This window comes from Arctopsyche grandis, chromosome 3, assembly GCF_051622035.1.
Source record: "Arctopsyche grandis isolate Sample6627 chromosome 3, ASM5162203v2, whole genome shotgun sequence".
Taxonomy (NCBI): Eukaryota; Metazoa; Arthropoda; class Insecta; order Trichoptera; family Hydropsychidae; genus Arctopsyche; species Arctopsyche grandis.
Genome location: NC_135357.1, coordinates 5106304 through 5124863, shown reverse-complemented (window position 1 = coordinate 5124863; position 18560 = coordinate 5106304). Strand labels below are relative to the sequence as shown.

At 31.0% G+C, this 18560-nt stretch overlaps 2 protein-coding genes across 2 annotated transcripts in view; one reads left to right on the top strand and one right to left on the bottom strand.

Moving 5' to 3' along the window:
• LOC143909793 (uncharacterized) overlaps positions 1–18560 on the top strand; it is a 514813-nt gene that overhangs the window by 65896 nt on the left and 430357 nt on the right. The window lies entirely within an intron of this gene.
• The window catches only part of LOC143909794 (dual 3',5'-cyclic-AMP and -GMP phosphodiesterase 11-like), a 351948-nt gene that overhangs the window by 332629 nt on the left and 759 nt on the right, over positions 1–18560 (bottom strand). Inside the window, exon 2 of the mRNA XM_077427969.1 lies at positions 4647–4876. The gene's annotated coding sequence lies outside the window, so the exon portion shown is untranslated. The remainder of the gene's footprint in view (positions 1–4646; positions 4877–18560) is intronic.

Below are 18560 nucleotides of genomic sequence, written 5' to 3'. Positions count from 1 at the left end.
ATTTTCATTACGTAGTAATTCCATTAACGTAGGAATTCCGGAACAATTTAAAATGAAGAATTCCGAATCTATAGAAAATTTAACAATTGTTCTGATTTTCATTGAAACGGTTAATGTAAAATTGGCATCGCCTTTCCAATTTTTCTGGCAAATACCAAGTTATACAGCGTCTTGATGTTCGCCAATTTGATTATACAATGCTGCAGAAATTTCTCCATAGATGTCACTGTGGATGTTTGTTTGAATTGGCATTGTATAAAATGCTTATTTATATTGATTGTATTGTATCTGTATAAGTAAACTCGTCGCTTTGGAGCGATCTGTAAAGGCGAGTGCACATGTTCCATGAAATAAAAAAATAAGATTCGTCTAAATTTAAACTAAAATAAATAAATAAATTTCTTTCGTCGACGAATCAGGGAAAGCGCGTGCATTTTATTTTATTTTTAAATAGATATGTATATACCAGGAAAACCTAACTGGTAAACCCCAATGCTCCTTCTTGGCCAATTACAAACATCGAAAAACATCTATGGATACATTCTTGACAAGTTTGCATTTTTGCAGTACTTTTATATAAATCTAGGAATTCGAGATACTGTAAGCTCAAATTTTGCGATAAATTGGACAAGTTTGCCGATTTGTTGGAACGGTTTCAATGGAATTAAATACATTGGCATATTCTAATAGGAAATGATCGACCATGGAGTCACATATCCAAGGTCTGGCCAGCGGCACAGTCAGGGATTAAACCCTTGACCATATAATTGAAAGCAGTACACGCTAATCATTCATCTATGTATGCTGCTGACTTAATCGAAACGGAATACTCATTGTAAAGTATCGTCATCTATTTGCCAAATATAATTATATTCCAACGGCTTGTGAAGGCTCAAATTGTTTCATATTATATAATATATCACTAGTGTTGTGCCTGTTGATATTTCAACAAGTGGTTTGAATAACACATACTAGTATGAATCGCCCTTTGTTCACCTTTTAGAAGCCGTAAAGTGTAATATGCATTTATGAATGATGAAGTTGGCTTGCATGAGTTGAAGAATGGTTGTCATGAGTAGAGGTAGGACCGGAAGCGTGCCGTTCTTTGTTTATTATTCGTTGTGCATTGTTCATTTTTATGATGAACCTTTGTTAACGGTTCGCTAAACCTTTTTTTTTGCACTCTAGCTTTGTGAATAGACCCAAAACGCCGTGATTCCTGGAAAAAACACGCTCTCTATCCGCCCCTTAGTCATGAGTAGTCACCGGACCCAGAAGGTGCCGCGTATTGTTCAAAGGTTGTAAATGCATTGTTAAAGGTTTGCCGAATCTTTTTTACAAAGGATTTACAACAATGGAACAATGGATAGCACTGTGACTATCCTACCTCTAGTCATGAGTATCTTTGATTGTGATAAAATCTAATACATAATTTCGAAAGAGACTTTGTATGTATGTAAGTTTTTAAGGTTCGTTGGGAGCATCGAAAAAAAATCAAAGTTTCTATGACGACTTAGACGTTGAATATTATTTTTTTTTGATTCAAATAAATTTAATAAAAAAACAAATGAATGTTAACTATTTGATTGTTTTGCCATGTTTAAGCTGTTTATATTAAAATACCGAGCGAATCCGGGTAAAACCACTAGTGACATAAAATCTAGTATGATAAAAGGTTTGTAAAATATCGCAGTTCAGAGGAGAAAACCAGTCCAAAATCATTCCAAAAACTCAAAATTAGATAATTGATAACAAAAATAGAACGTATCAAAAAACGAGACATCAAACAAGCGGCGATAATGAAACACCGCATCGGCCATTTCAATTTAATAAAGACATATTTGGTGCTACTTTAGTATGCGGTCTACCTTCACATATATACTTTAGTATGCGATATAACTTCACATTTTTACTTTAATATGCGGTCTCACTATCTCAGTTCTCGCGTGTGACACCAATACCGAATAATACCGACCCTAACAACCTAATCTTAAATGAATAGGGCCAACCTTAACTTAACCTAACCTATCCTGAACCTTAAACAAATAGGTGTCGCTGCTAAGCTATATTTTTTTTCAGTTTTATTTCATCAATATTTTCACAAAAAAAAACATATCTTACATAGCAGCCAACACCTATTTATTTATGGGTCAGGATAGGTTAGGTTAAGTTAAGGTTGGCCTTATTCATTTTAGATTCGGTTAACAGATATGTATCTGTTGACGATATTTTGATAGAAATGCTTCGACAACATTATGGGGTGGTAGGAAAAAACAAAAATTGTAATAAACATTTCGTTGCTACGATACAAATAAATAAAAAAAATAGTCGACTGCGATTCAAAGGTAGATCGCTTGCTAAGATAGACCGCATACTAAAGTAGCACCACATATTTTTATCATTTATTACATATTAATGAAGTTAAAATATATATGAGAGATAATGATAGCCCATAATGCAAATTTTATTAGATTTAGTGTGAAAAATAAAGATATAAATAGACGGACAAATCGAGTGTGGAGCGGAAAGTCAAACAAACAAGACTACTTACTGGCTATTGTCAGTGGGTTTTTGGATTCTTAAGTGTGTTTATTACGATTATATTTCACCATCGACTTAGCGAACCCAATTGAAGTCTCTATCGGCGGCCAAACCTCGCAAAATGTTTCAAAGCGATCAGAAGAGTTTAGGAAGTTTGCCAGACCAATCTATCTATATCTATATATATATATATATATATATATATATATATATATATATATATATATATATATATATATATATATATATATATATATATATATATATATATATATATATATATATATATATATATATATATATATATATATATATATATATATATATATATATATATATATATATATATATATATATATATATATATATATATATATGTTACACCGAATCCGTGAAATTGTCTATTACACGCATTCGGCAAGAGAATTGCCGAATGCGTGAAAAATGCAAGCACGTTGCCCAGTTCACGGATTTGGCAAATTCTTTGGCGAATGCGTGTATTCGGCAAGAATTTGTCTGCTCAAAGCATGGAGTCGGCAAATAGACAGCAGCGCTCCGGTGTTGTTTTTTAGAACTGGACAGCGTGGACAAATGTCAAAGTGACAGCCGAATGAGGATGTTTAATTTAGTTTAATTTACATATTATTACGTATAATATGACTACATACATATGTTTCGATCATCTCATATGACTTATATGTACATAAATTAATGCCATTTTTATACATTTTGATCAATATTTTAACAGTGAAACATATGTATGTAGTCATATTATACATAATAATATGTAAATTAAACATCCTTATTCAGCTGTCACTTTGACACTTGGTTATAATATAACACGCTGTCCAGTTCACGCATTCAGCAAAGAAATTACGGAATCCGTGAACTGGGCAACGTGCTTGCATTTTTCACGCATTCGGCAATTCTCTTGCCGAATGCTTGTAATAGACAATTTCATGGATTCGGTGTAAACATATACAAATTAATGTCTGTGTGTGTGTGTGTGTCTCGAATAGGCTCCTAAACCACTGAGCCGATTACGATGAAACTTTCAGGATATGTTGTATGCATGTCCGGGAAGATTACTGTGAAAAAAAATTCGGGATAAAACCTCTTAATAATAATAATATTCATAATTACGATTTTACTGACGCGAAAGTAAAGCTATCCTGCCTTCAACGCATCACGCCGCGAGTGTGACAATAATCGCGCCACGCCTACCTCGCACTCGAATGTACTGACCATTCAGGGCTGTACCACAAACACACAGCGGATGGCCCACGTCAACAAATTGTATATCTATACCTATATATAAAATTGAATGACTATGGAACAGGAATGGGAATTGCACGCGTTATTGTGGCATTGCAACGCATGCCGGGTTCAGCTAATTGATGAATAAAATCATATCAGAAAATAAGCCGAAATATGTATATATCATATTTTAAGGCCTGCCCACCTGTGCGTTACAGATTGTATATTCTTAGAGATACATTGGGAAACTGTTCGCAATATTCCAAAATGTTTACGTTAATTAAATCGGCCGAATCGCCGAAATTCCCACACTAATGGAACGGCAGGTTGCCCGATCTACATAAATACACTATAACGAAATGAGAAAAGGTTGAATATATACATATACATACATATATCAATTTTTTCCATCTTTTTTGGTATATGAAAATATTCCGAAAAGGATCGAAACGCATCGCCTCGAGAGGATAATGGCTTCTTTCTATTAAAAGAATATGAAACTACATAAATCAGAGTTTAGGTACAGAAGGATATTTCCAATTTTGGCACACAAAACTTTTATATTAGTTTGGGGGTATGATAGGAGGGGGTTTATTTGTTATTGGGTCGTTTCATTATATGTACATATATTGTGTGTACTACATATATAGGTAGTGAATTGTATTTGAGAGTATGCAAGATATTGCTGTCGTTGAGTTTGCATATGGCCGTGAAATGCGGTGTGTTTAGTACAACGACATCGCATTCAGAAATCCGTGACCTTTTTGGAAACACACGCTTGACCCTCTGGCTTGCAAATAACATGCAAATGCGCCGATTTGTTGCCGTTTGTTGTGGGTTTGGGTTACCTTTTTGTGGAAATTCCGAGTGTCCTTTTTTCGCTTTCAGGTGCTCCTGATTAATCCTTATTCCGTTTGTGGGACACAACACAGCGATGCTTTCATCTCACGTTTTCACTCACACACTTGCACTTTTGGGGGGGTGGGGGGGGGGTGGGGGGCAGGGGAATTAAAAATAAAACTTTGATATTAAAGAACGCTCGAAACGGTAAGTTTAATGCGGGCGTTCGTCCGTTTATCTGAAACAAAAGAAAAATAAAAATAATAAAAAAATAAATGAAAATAAAATCGAATGAAAATTTAAAAACTTAATACCTATATATTATTGTATGCAGGTGTAATTTACATATTGAAACCTATCAATATTTACTAAGTTTGAGCCACTAAATTCTAACATGACAATGATTTTTGTTGGCTTTCCTTCGTTTACGAGATATACATACAAGTCGTTGCTACTTTAGTATGCGGTCTACCTTCACATATCTACTTCAGTATGCGATCTACCTTCACGTTTTGACTTTAATATGCGGTCTCACTGTCTCAGTCCTCGCGTGTGACACTGAGACTGAATAATACCGACCCTAATAACTAGAGGTAGGATAGTCACAGTGCTATCCATTGTTTGGCAAACCTTTAACAATGCATTTACAACCTTTGAACAATATACGGCCCCCTCAGGCTCCGGTGACTACTAATAACCAAGTCTTAAATGAATAGGGCCAACCTTAACTTAACCTAACCTATCCTGACCCTTAAATAAATAGGTGTTGGCTGCTAAGATTTTTATTTCAAATAAAAAAATACATATAATACAAATACAAATAAAAAAAATAGTCGACTGTGATTCAAAGGTAGACCGCATACTGAAGTAGCACCTACAAGTCTTTAAAAAAAAGGCAAATTTTTTCAGATTTTTGGCTTTTAAAGTTTTTAATTCAAACTCTAGTATTGATGTGCCAAAAGTGAGTACTGAAATCAATACTCAGATGTTTTTTCTTTAGATTTTGATTTATTATTGTTTTAAATACATATAATTAATTATCTAGTGAATTTTAAAAGTCAACATTATTTTTTTTTTTAGCACATTTCTTTCCCTAAAATGAGCTAATTTCGCTTATTTTCACTTTTTTATGTCAATTTTTTTTTTTGTTTTATTAATTCAAGCGGTAAATGATTTTCAATCAAGTTTTTAAAAAAGCTTGCAATTAATACAAATAGATGATGCAAGAGTAAGATGAAAAATGGAGAGCGCATCACTCCATCTCACTCACAAAGGATGGTCGATGAGTCTAGAACATTTCATGTTGTAGTTTAATATCATTTACCGCTTGAATTGGTACGTTCAGATAAAATAAAAAAATATATTTAAATTGAAAACCAACCCTTATAAACGTGAACGATTACCGAAATTAGCTAATAACATTACGGAAAAAATTCATAAAAATATATATATATTTTTAACTCTTAAAATTAGCTAATTAATTAATCATATCTATTCAAAGAAATAAAAATCACAATCTAAAGAAAAAAATCGCTCACGCTCGTTCACAAGCGATGAGCGCCCCCGCTCCTTGTAGAACATTTAATAATGTAATTTAAAATAATTTTCCAATAATTAGTACGTTCAGGCAAAAAAAAACATTGATATTGAAAATCAAGCCTCATAAACGTAATGAAATTTGAAACTGGCGCAATATATACATTCGAGAAAAAAATTGTAAAAAATAAGGTATATTTTTGACTTTTAAATTTCGGTAGATAATTAATTATAAATCTTTTAAAGCAATTAAATAATAGAAAAAACATATGACTATTGATTCCAGTACTTACTTTTGACACATAAATACTAGATTCTGAATTAAAGACTGCAAAAGCCAAAAATCTGTAAAAATTGCACATATTTTTAAGCGATCATATCTCTTAAACGAGAGTAACCTACAAAAAATATTGAATCATATTCAAATTTAGTGGGTTAATCTCAGTAAATATTGATGTCTCCGCTACGGTATGAAAAAAACGTGATTTTTTGTTGCTCAGTGTTATTTATGTAAGGCTTGAGATGTGATTTAGTACATATAATATGTGATTATATTTGAAAAAAAAAAGCACATGGATGTATGTAATATAAATGATAAAAGAAAAATATTGATCTATTTCAGTCGATTTTCACTTATTTACTTAGTCAATATTCGAATCAGTCCGGCAAGCCGTATGTTGTGATTAGCTAGCCTTTCATATGATGCCCTTTAATCATTCTTCAGTTTTAAAACTTAAAATTTGTCAAAAGACTTTTGCTTAGTTGTCTGTGGAAAGCTACAGCTGTTCATAAACTTGTTATAGTTTCATTTATAAGATCGGATTTCCAGGTTTTCTTCTATCTAGGTCATGAAACGATTTTTGTTTAAACATTTCACTCTGAAAATTTAATCCTCTCAGACACTCTCGTATACATATGTATATAATACTTCTAAAATCTACCATTATATACAAACTGTATAGCATTTGAATACTACCCATGTTAAACGCTCTAATTAGCCCACTCAGAATCAAACCCGGAATTAATTAGTATCTTATAAGCATATATTTTACGTAATTTAAACGATACAGGTAAAAATGTCTATACCCTTCAGGTATAAACACAGATTATCTAAACAAATCTTCTTCTATGTCATCGACTTTAGAGAGTCTTTAATTAATATTATAATAGATGTATTATGAGCATTTATAAGAATTGTAAATAGGTTTTTGAGCTCTTTTTCCTACCATGCTGTACATTAACATTAGAACAATATAATATTATGATTACTAACAATATTAAATTAAAATTGTAAAATAAAAAATAATCAGTAGATCAGTAGCTATTAAAATAGATATAAGATGTATTGTGAACATAATTTAGTAATAATAAAAACATTTAAAAGTCAAAATCAAACGATATAAGTACAGACGTATAAGCTTGCCTTATTATTTCAAACAATATTGAGTACAGGTACATTCTTTAATAAATATAGAAGTTACAAATTAAACTGTCGGAATCAAAATGGATTTTAATTTTAATTTAATAGTAGTTATTTCTTCACAGTATCAAGACAGTACGAAGACAATATGAAACAACATCTTTCATCAAATCAAATACATTTTATCTTCAATATTTCTATTAAATTTTGCGCTCCGTCGATTTCTTTTATGTAAAAATATTGAAATTTTATCTAAAGAAAATCTCAATTTTCACATAAAGAACACATACATTATTTATAGTGATCAAGTATCACGCTCACGCATCGCGCTTACGCTTACAGATCACGCTCACGCACCAGTTATATTTTTAGACACCAGCTTCCATCGAACAAATCAATAAGCATCCCTAAAACATGCATCAATCGTTAGGTTAGGTTAGTTTAAATAACCAACCTAAACTAGAAAGTAAATGTATACTTTTACAATAATCAAACCACTCATACTAATTGACAAAGCTAAGGATAAAAAAAATAACGTTATCTTTATATACGATATTGAACGTCAATATGAGATTAGCCCTATCTATTATTGTATTGAAATAGAAAACAATTCTAAAAATCATCATCAGATTTTGTACTTTATGTATTTATAGAGTTTGAATATTTATTTAATTATATATTTATACCAGGAAGACCTTACAGGTAAACCCAATTCACCTTCCTGGCCAATTACAAAAAAAAAGTAATAATCATTAAATATATGAGAAAAAAAGCACATGCAAATATACATAAACACATATGGACATACATATACACATATATACACACAAATACACATGAATATATATTTAACTAAACACACACACACACAGATATATGTAACCATACAGTAAATATACATTATACTAAATAATAAAATTACAAAATGAAAACAACATAAATATTATTTTTTTTAAATAGTAAAGTGTTAATATGCAGCTTTACAGCCATTCAAAATATGTTGCTTTATTGATCTGTACGATGCAGTGAAAACATCAAGATCTTCAGACAGCAGGTTAAACAGTCGAATGGCTCTTGAAAGGGATGAGTCATCGAGCACATTGGTTCTGGCCCGAATTGGCAGACACGGAGTTCTGGAGCAAGATTCTCCCAGCTTTCCAAGTACCCAAAGCTTGAAGCTAAACAGAACTTATAGAAGATGAAATTCACCCCTAAGAATTTTTAGAAAAAGCTTATCGAGTAGAGCGTTTCTACGCGAGGATAAAGTGTATAAGCCAAAAGAGCCCATAGCAAACTTACTGGGAAATAAATATACACATGTGTATATACAATGTATGTATCTTTCATTTTAAATACTGGTGCGATGAAGGCTCTCGTGTTCAAAGTTCTCAAAGGTCTTCGTTCGCAAGTAATAAACAAACATATAAAGTTTCCAACGCAAACATACAATAGCAAACACGGTGTTCTAAAAATAAGGGAAAAAAATAGAAAACTTCGACAAAATCTAAGCACTTTCTTGCAGTTGAAACGAAAATATTCTGGAGGAACGAACTCAAAAAACCCACATAATACGGTATGGGGTAGATAGGAATAGACTCCCCTAATTGATAGATTGTTTTTATACGAGTAAAACTGTGATTTGAACCGCAAGACGCGATAACGATAAAGTTCCATTAATTTTATATAGGAAGACGTCACGTCGTAGATAATAATTTTCATTGAAGCGAAAAGTTAATTTGAGCAGAGCGAGGTCAGAGTTTGATTATAAAATAATAATTAGAAACGTTCCATCGAGGACACTGTTTAAGGGTCATTTTTTCATCCTTCGAATCGTTTTGCCGCTGACAGTTCCCAATTCAATTAATTAAAAGGGTAAACGTCGTAAGTTAAATGGGTCGAAAAATTTGTTGCGATTACGTGCTCTCGGGTGAAACGGTCTATTTTTCAGTGTGAAAATCAGAATGGAATCGATGAATATTCAATCGAAGATGGTCTCCATTTGTTCGATGGATTACAGATGTGTGCGAATATTTGCCGAATGATGCTGTGAAACTGATCACGTGTTCGCATTGTACGTTTAATCGTGCTGAAACGATAATTATCTTACAATCGTCGTCTGAATTGAATATGTAAATATTTGATGAAAATCAAGCGTGTCGTTGAATTTGTATGAGAGAGCTCGTTTGTAATTTTAATTTTGTTGAATTTCAACGTTGCGAAAAAAAGTGCTATATATCACACGGAAAGGAACGATTATCACTCAAATAAACAATTTTTTACGATACGAAATTCTCTATCATACCTATTTTGAAGTGAAATATTTACATAAAAGTACATACATATACATAAATTGATATTATTTGTTGGAATGATACTTACATATGCATATATCTCGGTCTATACGTATACATATATATGTATGTACATACATATAGGCCTGTATTTATTTGGTCAGTTACTTCGTTTGATTTGGTAAATGAATGTAATTTTCGAAAAATAGACTGCTGTCTAGTAAAAACGGTTTAAAACCATTGCTCTTAATACCGTTCTATGTACATACAAACATATATAAATATTGTCACTAAATTTACTGACCATTTATTTAAAAAAACTGACCATTTAATTTGTTGCAATATTGTAATATATAAAAATTTTAATATCGGTCTTACCAAAACCGGTTTTATCAGTTTTTGTCAAAATTAGATCTTCGATACTACCGGTAGTACAAAATAGAATACCGATAGTACCGAAATATAATAAATAATAAATTCAATTTCATCTGAATTAGTTTGTTCGGCTAGTTTATTGCATTAGTTTAATAGATTAGTCAAAGAAGTCAGCACTCAACAACTTTTTTGATTTGCTAAAATCAATATCAATCAGTTCCGTTAATGATAAATTTTGGTATTTTTGGAATCCCTAATACGTAAGCATATACTAAATTTTATACTATTAAAAATACGTTGAACTTGCAATAATAATATTAATTTATATTTATTAATTTTAATAATAATATATGTATATTCAGTTGAAATATTATTTATTTTGAAATGGAATTTGAAATATATATGTACTTGGAATATAATATTTTCATATATATTTTTGTATCTTTGTTCACTTTTTATTCTGTATGTGTGCCAATTAAAATTAATAAATAAATAAAATAAAATATGTTTGTGTGTATATTCACCTGCAAATAAAATATAAGATATTTCGATTTATTGAATGCTTATTATAAGAATCAAAGAACGAAACAACGAAAGTCAATGATTTAAGGAAAATATACAAATCATATTAAAATATATTTCGTTTAGGTAAATAAATTTAAAAGATTCCTGACAATGTCTAAAATGCTTTAAAGGTATTTTAAATAAAATTCTCCGAATAAAAGCGTCATAAAAAGTATCCCTCATTATTTAGACATCTTAAATATTTAAAAAGATAAAAATAAATGAATACAGTTAATTCGTTTTTTCGCTTTTGTTAATAAAAAATTGAAAGAAGAAAACGAGGAAAATCGTCATTAAAATTAAAATTAAAAACAGGAAAATCTACAGACAAAATATTACTAAACGACAAATACGTAATAATGAATTAATTAAACACACTAAACTCCCCAACGCGCGAAACAAATTTAACGAGCAATTTCACTGCATCAACGATTCCAATTTTCCGCGAAAATCACCGATAAATTTATTCCATCCCATAGGAATTTTCTCAGAATTAGGCTTCATATAATATACCATAAATCATCAACAACGTCATATACTCCCGGGGCACGTGTATTTACTTATTTCCGAAATGCAATTTCACAATTCGACTCGCATATTGCATAGCAAACACACACACACACACACACACACACACACACACAGTCTATTATCAAAATATATACGATATAATAAACGAGCCGGTTAACGAAGTGTTATTTTGCAAATCGCCTGTTAATATTTAACGGTTCACAAACCGGTCTTCTCGACGCATCTTCGAGTTGACTTTTCGACGACGATGGTCGCGAATTGCGACAACTCTCGTACACATTACACAAAATCATCGTTGATGATACATTCGAATGCTTCAATCCAAACATCCGTAGAATTGGTACAATTCAGATACGGAACAAAAACTTATTATCTAGTTGAATTTTGTTTAATGCTTTTAACAATTCATACATTATGATTTTCTAATAAGACTAGCACAGGAGTATCGAAATTTTACTACATATTTATCGTTTTATGGTGGAAAATTTGCATCGTAAAATTGTGCAATTTCATAGAGTATATTGTATATGGAGAATGTAATAGCACATTATATTCTACATTTCATATTCAGATAATATTAAAAGCACCGTGACACAGGCATGTTGAAAAGTACCGTCTCAAATACATAGGTATTCCAATATAAATTTTCGCTGCAAAATATTAGATGTACAAGTAATGCGAACGTAATTACTTTTCACCGTATTTTGATTGAGAACGTCAAATTGGCAAAAATCTGCAGAGACAGCCTACTTCTATACGGCTTCCGGAATGAGAGGAAATCAAAAAATAAAACTCTCAGAGGGTTGAAAATGAGTTAGGTCGGTATGGAATGGAAACATTTACAAAGCTTTCACTCAACCTTTCATCGTTCATATCGAATGATAAACTCAATTTGAACATCTCTAATTTTCCAACCAAAAATTAAATAAAATTGGAAACAAATACAATGCTTATAATAAACATGTAAATTTTAAAAACATTTCAAATATTCATATTTGTTTATATTTACATATCAAATATTCATAGAAAGTTTCAAAGTTGATTTTCATTTAAAGCAATTTTTTGTTCAATGTTTTGAAGAATTCATAAGATTTCTTTTAATTTATACTAGGAATTGATCATTTTGGTTTGAAACGTTAAAAAAAGGTTTTTTTATTTCAAAAAAGCACATTCCACTGTGATTATATAAATAAGCATAAATTCAGTTTTCAATTTAATGAAACAGTAAGCTTAACAATTCTGTTGGTAGAGTAGGGCTTTTTTATTTAATTTTTGACCCACATTTATACCTATACATCCACTTAGTAATTTTTTTTAAATTTTGTATTCTCATGGAATTTATATGACAATACAATACAACGAAAGAACGTTTCCACTATCAAAGAGTTAGCAGTTTCAGAGACACTCTCCACAAAATGCAGAAAAAGGATTATTTTCTTCTTTATCCATATTGCTAGAAAGAATGTGGAGACTCTTGAGAAGCCTATAGTCATTAGAGTACTAGAGGGAAGGCAGTGGCGTAGCTACCGCACCCGCAGACCCCGCAATGCGGAGGGGCGCCGAGACCTTTAGGGGCTCCACGAAGCGCGCCTTTTTCACTGATTTTTTAATTTGTTCCGTAATTTCTTTAAAAACTTCTCTTATTTTCCAACCTATTTGTAATATACGTGTATGTGCTATATGTATGTACATACATTATTATACATACTTTGAATTCATCCTCATTGTGTAATTGATCTATGCCAATAGGGCTAGAAGACTGCCGTCTTTTTCCATCTTTTGAACGTCAGTGCCACTTTTCAACCTATTTGCTGAGAATTCTCTCGTATTCATGTATATATTTTTACAATGTGTATACAATAAAACAAAATTATATGATTAAAACCAATAAAATTTTTCGCTGTCACCATTAACAGGTGGGAAGTTTTTAAGGAAAATTCACCATCAGTTACTTTAAACAGATTGTGCACTGCTTGTTGGTCGTCCAGATTAAACTATTAATGCACTTCGATATATATGTAGGTACATATACCGATACGTAAAAAGGTATAAATTATTAATTAGGAAAGTTATTTTAAGTAAATAATATGAATATATGGGGGGGGGGGCGCCTTAAAATATTTTGCGGGGGGGCACCAGGAATTCACGCTACGCCACTGAGGGAAGATAAGCAAGAGGTTTGTCTCTCACAAGATGGTTAGATCACATCAAAGAAATGACGTGATTGTCCCTAAACTCTGTCTTAGCTTGGAACAGGACCAGGAGGAGTGGAGACAGATCGTCTATTGGATCCCAGATGACAAGAAATGACCATGACGCTCAGCATTGAGCAATATCAGAAAGGATACAATGCAATATAAAAATTTCACCCATAAAAAAAATATTAAAAGCATTTGAATTGTCAGCAGGAGGAAATGGAAGCTATTTTGGATAGTTGTTTGGCGTCTCATTACTTGGTTACCATACCAATTAATCAACTCGCTCGTCATTACTATATGTATACTCGCATGTCCTTGAATTTGACCTGAATATTTCGCGTATTTAATTCAAAAGACCCAATTTTTCATTCCAAGTGAGGGTGGGGGGTGGTTTATTTTTGATTAAACGTAGTATAATTGGGTATGTCAAAGTCGATCTGAGCGAAAGGTCTATTAGCGCTTTCAATTAGTTTCAGCACGCGATGTTTGTTTTCGTCCCGGTGTGTTTTATGGGTCAAAAAAACGACCCGAAGCGATATCAACAGATGGTCAAAGCCGGTGGAAAGGGGTTGTGTTTTTCAGTTCGCAAAGTATTATTTCATATATTTTTTTACGACGTGAGAAAAATATTGGAAATTTACGACGCACCCCCAATAGAACGCACGTAGGTATTGATACGCGTGAGAAATTCTAATTTTAAGCTGTGTTGCCGGAAAACAGACGATTCGGAAAATTCGGAAAAACAAAGATCATACTTCACACGTAAGATCTAGATGAGATGAAATAAAAATTTCATCTACTATATGCTGTAAAAAAATTGACAGATTAAATCACACGAGTTCGAACTACAATGTATAAGCAGTAAATGCTCGAACTTGATATGTTGTTATTATTTATATTGAATGATGAATATATACATATTTGTTCGTCCAATATAAATCATGCAAATCTATAATTTTATATTTTAAACTATCAATTTTGATATACTATATGTATAAATCATATCAATAAACTGACTTATTATACGTTTCAAAATTTCCTGAAGGATGTTTAAAAAACATATTTTTGACTTTTAAAATTCGCTAGATAAATAATTATAAAAAATTTGAAGCCATTTTAAATCACAATCAATAGAAAAAACATCAGATTATTCATTTCAATACTAAATTTGGGCACAGCTATACTAAATTATTAGTTAAAGGCCGCAAAAGCCAAAAACTGTAAAAATGTTGCATTTTTTAAACGCTCATATCTCTTAAACGAGAGCAACCCAACAAAAATCATTGTCATATTTGAATTTATTGGGACAAACTTAGTAAATATTGATTAAAATATTAAGTCAAAAACGTGATTTTTTGTTCCTCAGTGTTATCGTTCGCTCGAGCAACGCTGGACAATTCGGAAAGTCAACTACATATGTACATACATATATAAAGATGGATGTTGGTCCACTGTGCATATCTACGGTTTTTACAATCTTATATTACTTTTTATCAACCAGTAGACTACAAAATTTTCTGAAAACGCTTCCATTTTTACTATTTTTACTTTCATCCACCCGAGCAACGCCGGGTAATTTGACTTATTGTTAAACTAATCATTAATAGAATTGTCACAATCAATATATAAATATACGAATTTAACTCTAATTATGAAAACCACACACAATTCGATGATTCATTATTAAACCTAGCACTTACATCATACGTAGGTATGATTCGATTTCGAAATTAGTTCAAAACCGCAATATTTCGATAGATAAATTCATAAGTAAATAATATATAATAATCATTTTATTAATTTGATTTGAATAATCAGAATAAAACAAAACTCGGTGCTTTTTAAACTTTTTGATTGATATTTGAATATTCGAAAAATAATACACTTAAAATTTGATCAATAAAAATATATACATACATATTATCAAAATGCTCAAATGTATTGATGTACTCATTTTTAAGTATATAGTTAAATATATAAAAAGTTATTATGTATATACGTAGTTGTATGTAGCTTACTTTTGATACAACATATATTCACGTATTAATGCTATAAAAAAAGGTCCTAGAGTGGACCCTTGTGTGTATGTGTGTGTGAGGCGGATTCGTTTTTATAATCAATCCACACATTCGGTTTATGTATATATCCGATGTATACAATCGTGGATCCTGTTTATGTCTGAGGTCGCAGAATACCGTAGGGATTCAGAGGAGGTTCAGCAGGATTTGCACCGAAATAACCGTGACCCAAATGACGTTCTCGAGAAAAGCGTATCCGAGATAGAGGGAAAAAACCTAAAACGCTTAACTTTCGGACCCCGATTGTCCTTGACACGTTTAGTGACATTCTAAACTCTGGGTGCCTAATTTTCGGTAACGCTGTACATAAGACAGTCTTGACATTAATGGGTCGGCGCCACATTAGAGTACTTCAGAAGAGCTTCAGACGCTTCTCGGATTTCCTTCAGCCGTTTGGGACGTCTCCTAATTAAATGTACACATGTCGCGTTTATGATTTATCATTCGAAATATATAAAATTAATTGGTATTCAGTTTTGTGTTTTTCTTTAAATCCTCTTAAACAATTCACATCATGTGAACAAGCAATTCTTGTATGAATGTGTTTGTAAATTTTATCTGGAAAACTGAACGATTTCGTTGAAATTAATGTTATTGCCATTAACCAGCAACAGAGCTCAGTGGTAAGCGCGTAATTCTTTCAACTGAGGGGTCAGGGGTTCAATCCTTGGCTGGTGCGGCTGGCCTGACCTTGGATATATGTGAAGTCAATTTTTTTGTAAATATCAGAGTTTGACAATGTATCTGATTTCATTGTTGAAACGGATTCACCAAAATTGGCAACCTATCTACCTTTCTCGCCAATTTTAGTTTCCAAAATTTCCGAGATTCTCGGATTTGTTGATTATTATAAATATGCTACCCATCCACATACATAAAAATTAATGTATTTCTCACAAAAATTTACTGTACATCGAATAGATGGTACTTATATATTTGTAAAAATTGTTTGGAATTTTTACATACATGTGCAAAAAATGAGTTTAGCTGTAATAAAATAAAATATCGGACACAAAAAATTTAAATGGGCCTTAATTTATTAACTAAGAAAACTCATTTACATTATTAAACGACAAGATTTAACCTGTTGTGACCTTTATTTCTTTTGTAAAAGAAAACCTGCACCTATCTGCTATCACAAACATGATAAAGTAAAGGTTGAAAATAAATAATTTAATCCAGATCAACCGCCTCTTATTAGAGTTCGTCAATTTATCTAGCTTAATTCTAGTGGCGATTCTAAAAAAATAATAATTTGTTGATTGTTGCAAGCATACATTTGCTTGCGGTTTGTAATTAATATCGGTAAACTTACTTTGTATGTATAATGTGTTTAAATATGTGCACTATACCATAGTCATTATGTCAACTACAAGTTTTTGACTGATTTGTAACTAGTGCCGAATCCTGATCACGTTTTCGTGAGTTTTTTTGTTTTAATATACTATAAAAAATACTTGAATTAATTATATTCCGTTACGTATATGTACATGTTGATATTCCGTTTTGACGCCAAATTATTGTACCGAAGTTGCGTGAGTCAGTGCAGTGGCGTGGCGTGGTGTCAGCCAAAAATTTCATTATACGTACATAAGTCAAGTAAGTGTTTGTTTTGCGTGTACGATTGTTCAAAACAATTAAAAACTATGTGGGAGTCTTCAATTCCTTTCGTTCCGAGCATTAAATTTGATATCCTTTGATATAATAATACTCGCAACATCTACGCCCCCATAAAATTATACAACAATGAAAGTTTTCATTAAAGTTGCTCGAAATTTAAAACGCTTTTAGACGAAATACTTCGTTTTCACAATATTTACTATTAAAACAAAATTAAGTTAGTCTGGTACATACATACGTTGATATTGTATATGTATAATGTTTCAATGCTATTTATATTTTACAATATCAGGCTAGATATAATTGAAATATGTTTTATAATATATGTATTCATTTTAGTTTATTTATGTACGTATATACATATATAATTAATAATTAATAAAAATTTTGTTATCGAAGTCTATTTTCGGAGTCGTTTTCGTCAAAAATTATTTTTAAATGGCAAAATTTTATTAAAATCGTTCAACATTCCTTATAACAAAAAAATTAAAGAAAATTTTTATTAATATAGGTCTATTATAATTTTATAATTTATAATTAAATATTCATAATGTTGTATGTATTATAATATAATATATATTATTCATACATATGTAACAATAATATATATAATTGTGTTAAGTGTATAATTTATTTGATATTTTTATTTTATCTACTATTATTATAATACTATTATTTTTTTATAATTATTTATAAATGTATATGTGTCTGTATATATTTTTTTCTCTTTGTTATATTTTCGACCATTGTGGCGCATTAGTGACTTCTGTAATGCCACCATGGTCCACACTTAAATAAAATAAATAAATAAATAATTAAAATATACAACTACATACAAACATATGTATAATGATTTAAAAATTTAGTTTTTAGTAAAATAAATTATACAATTTATCAATTTATTATTTTTTCTAAAATACTATTACTTAATAATAATAATAATAGTACATATAAAAACAGACAAGGTGTATGTATGTGTGTGCGAGTGCATCGACAAGTATAGAAAATTTAAAATAACAAATTTTAGTTATTATATTGATTTCGACTGCGATTTCGATTTCAATTCCGGTTCCGGTTCCAATATCGATTCCCATATCAGCTCCAATTCCCAATTCATATTTCAGTTCCGATTCCCGGTTCCCATTTCAGTTCCGATTCCGAAAATTATTGCTGTTTGTTATTATAATTAAACTTTATTTTAATATATAATATTATTAATTATTTTTCCGAAACCACCCGTTGAAATATCAACGGACACAACACTAGTATATAATAAAAATTATCAACTAATCCGGATCCCGTATGGGAT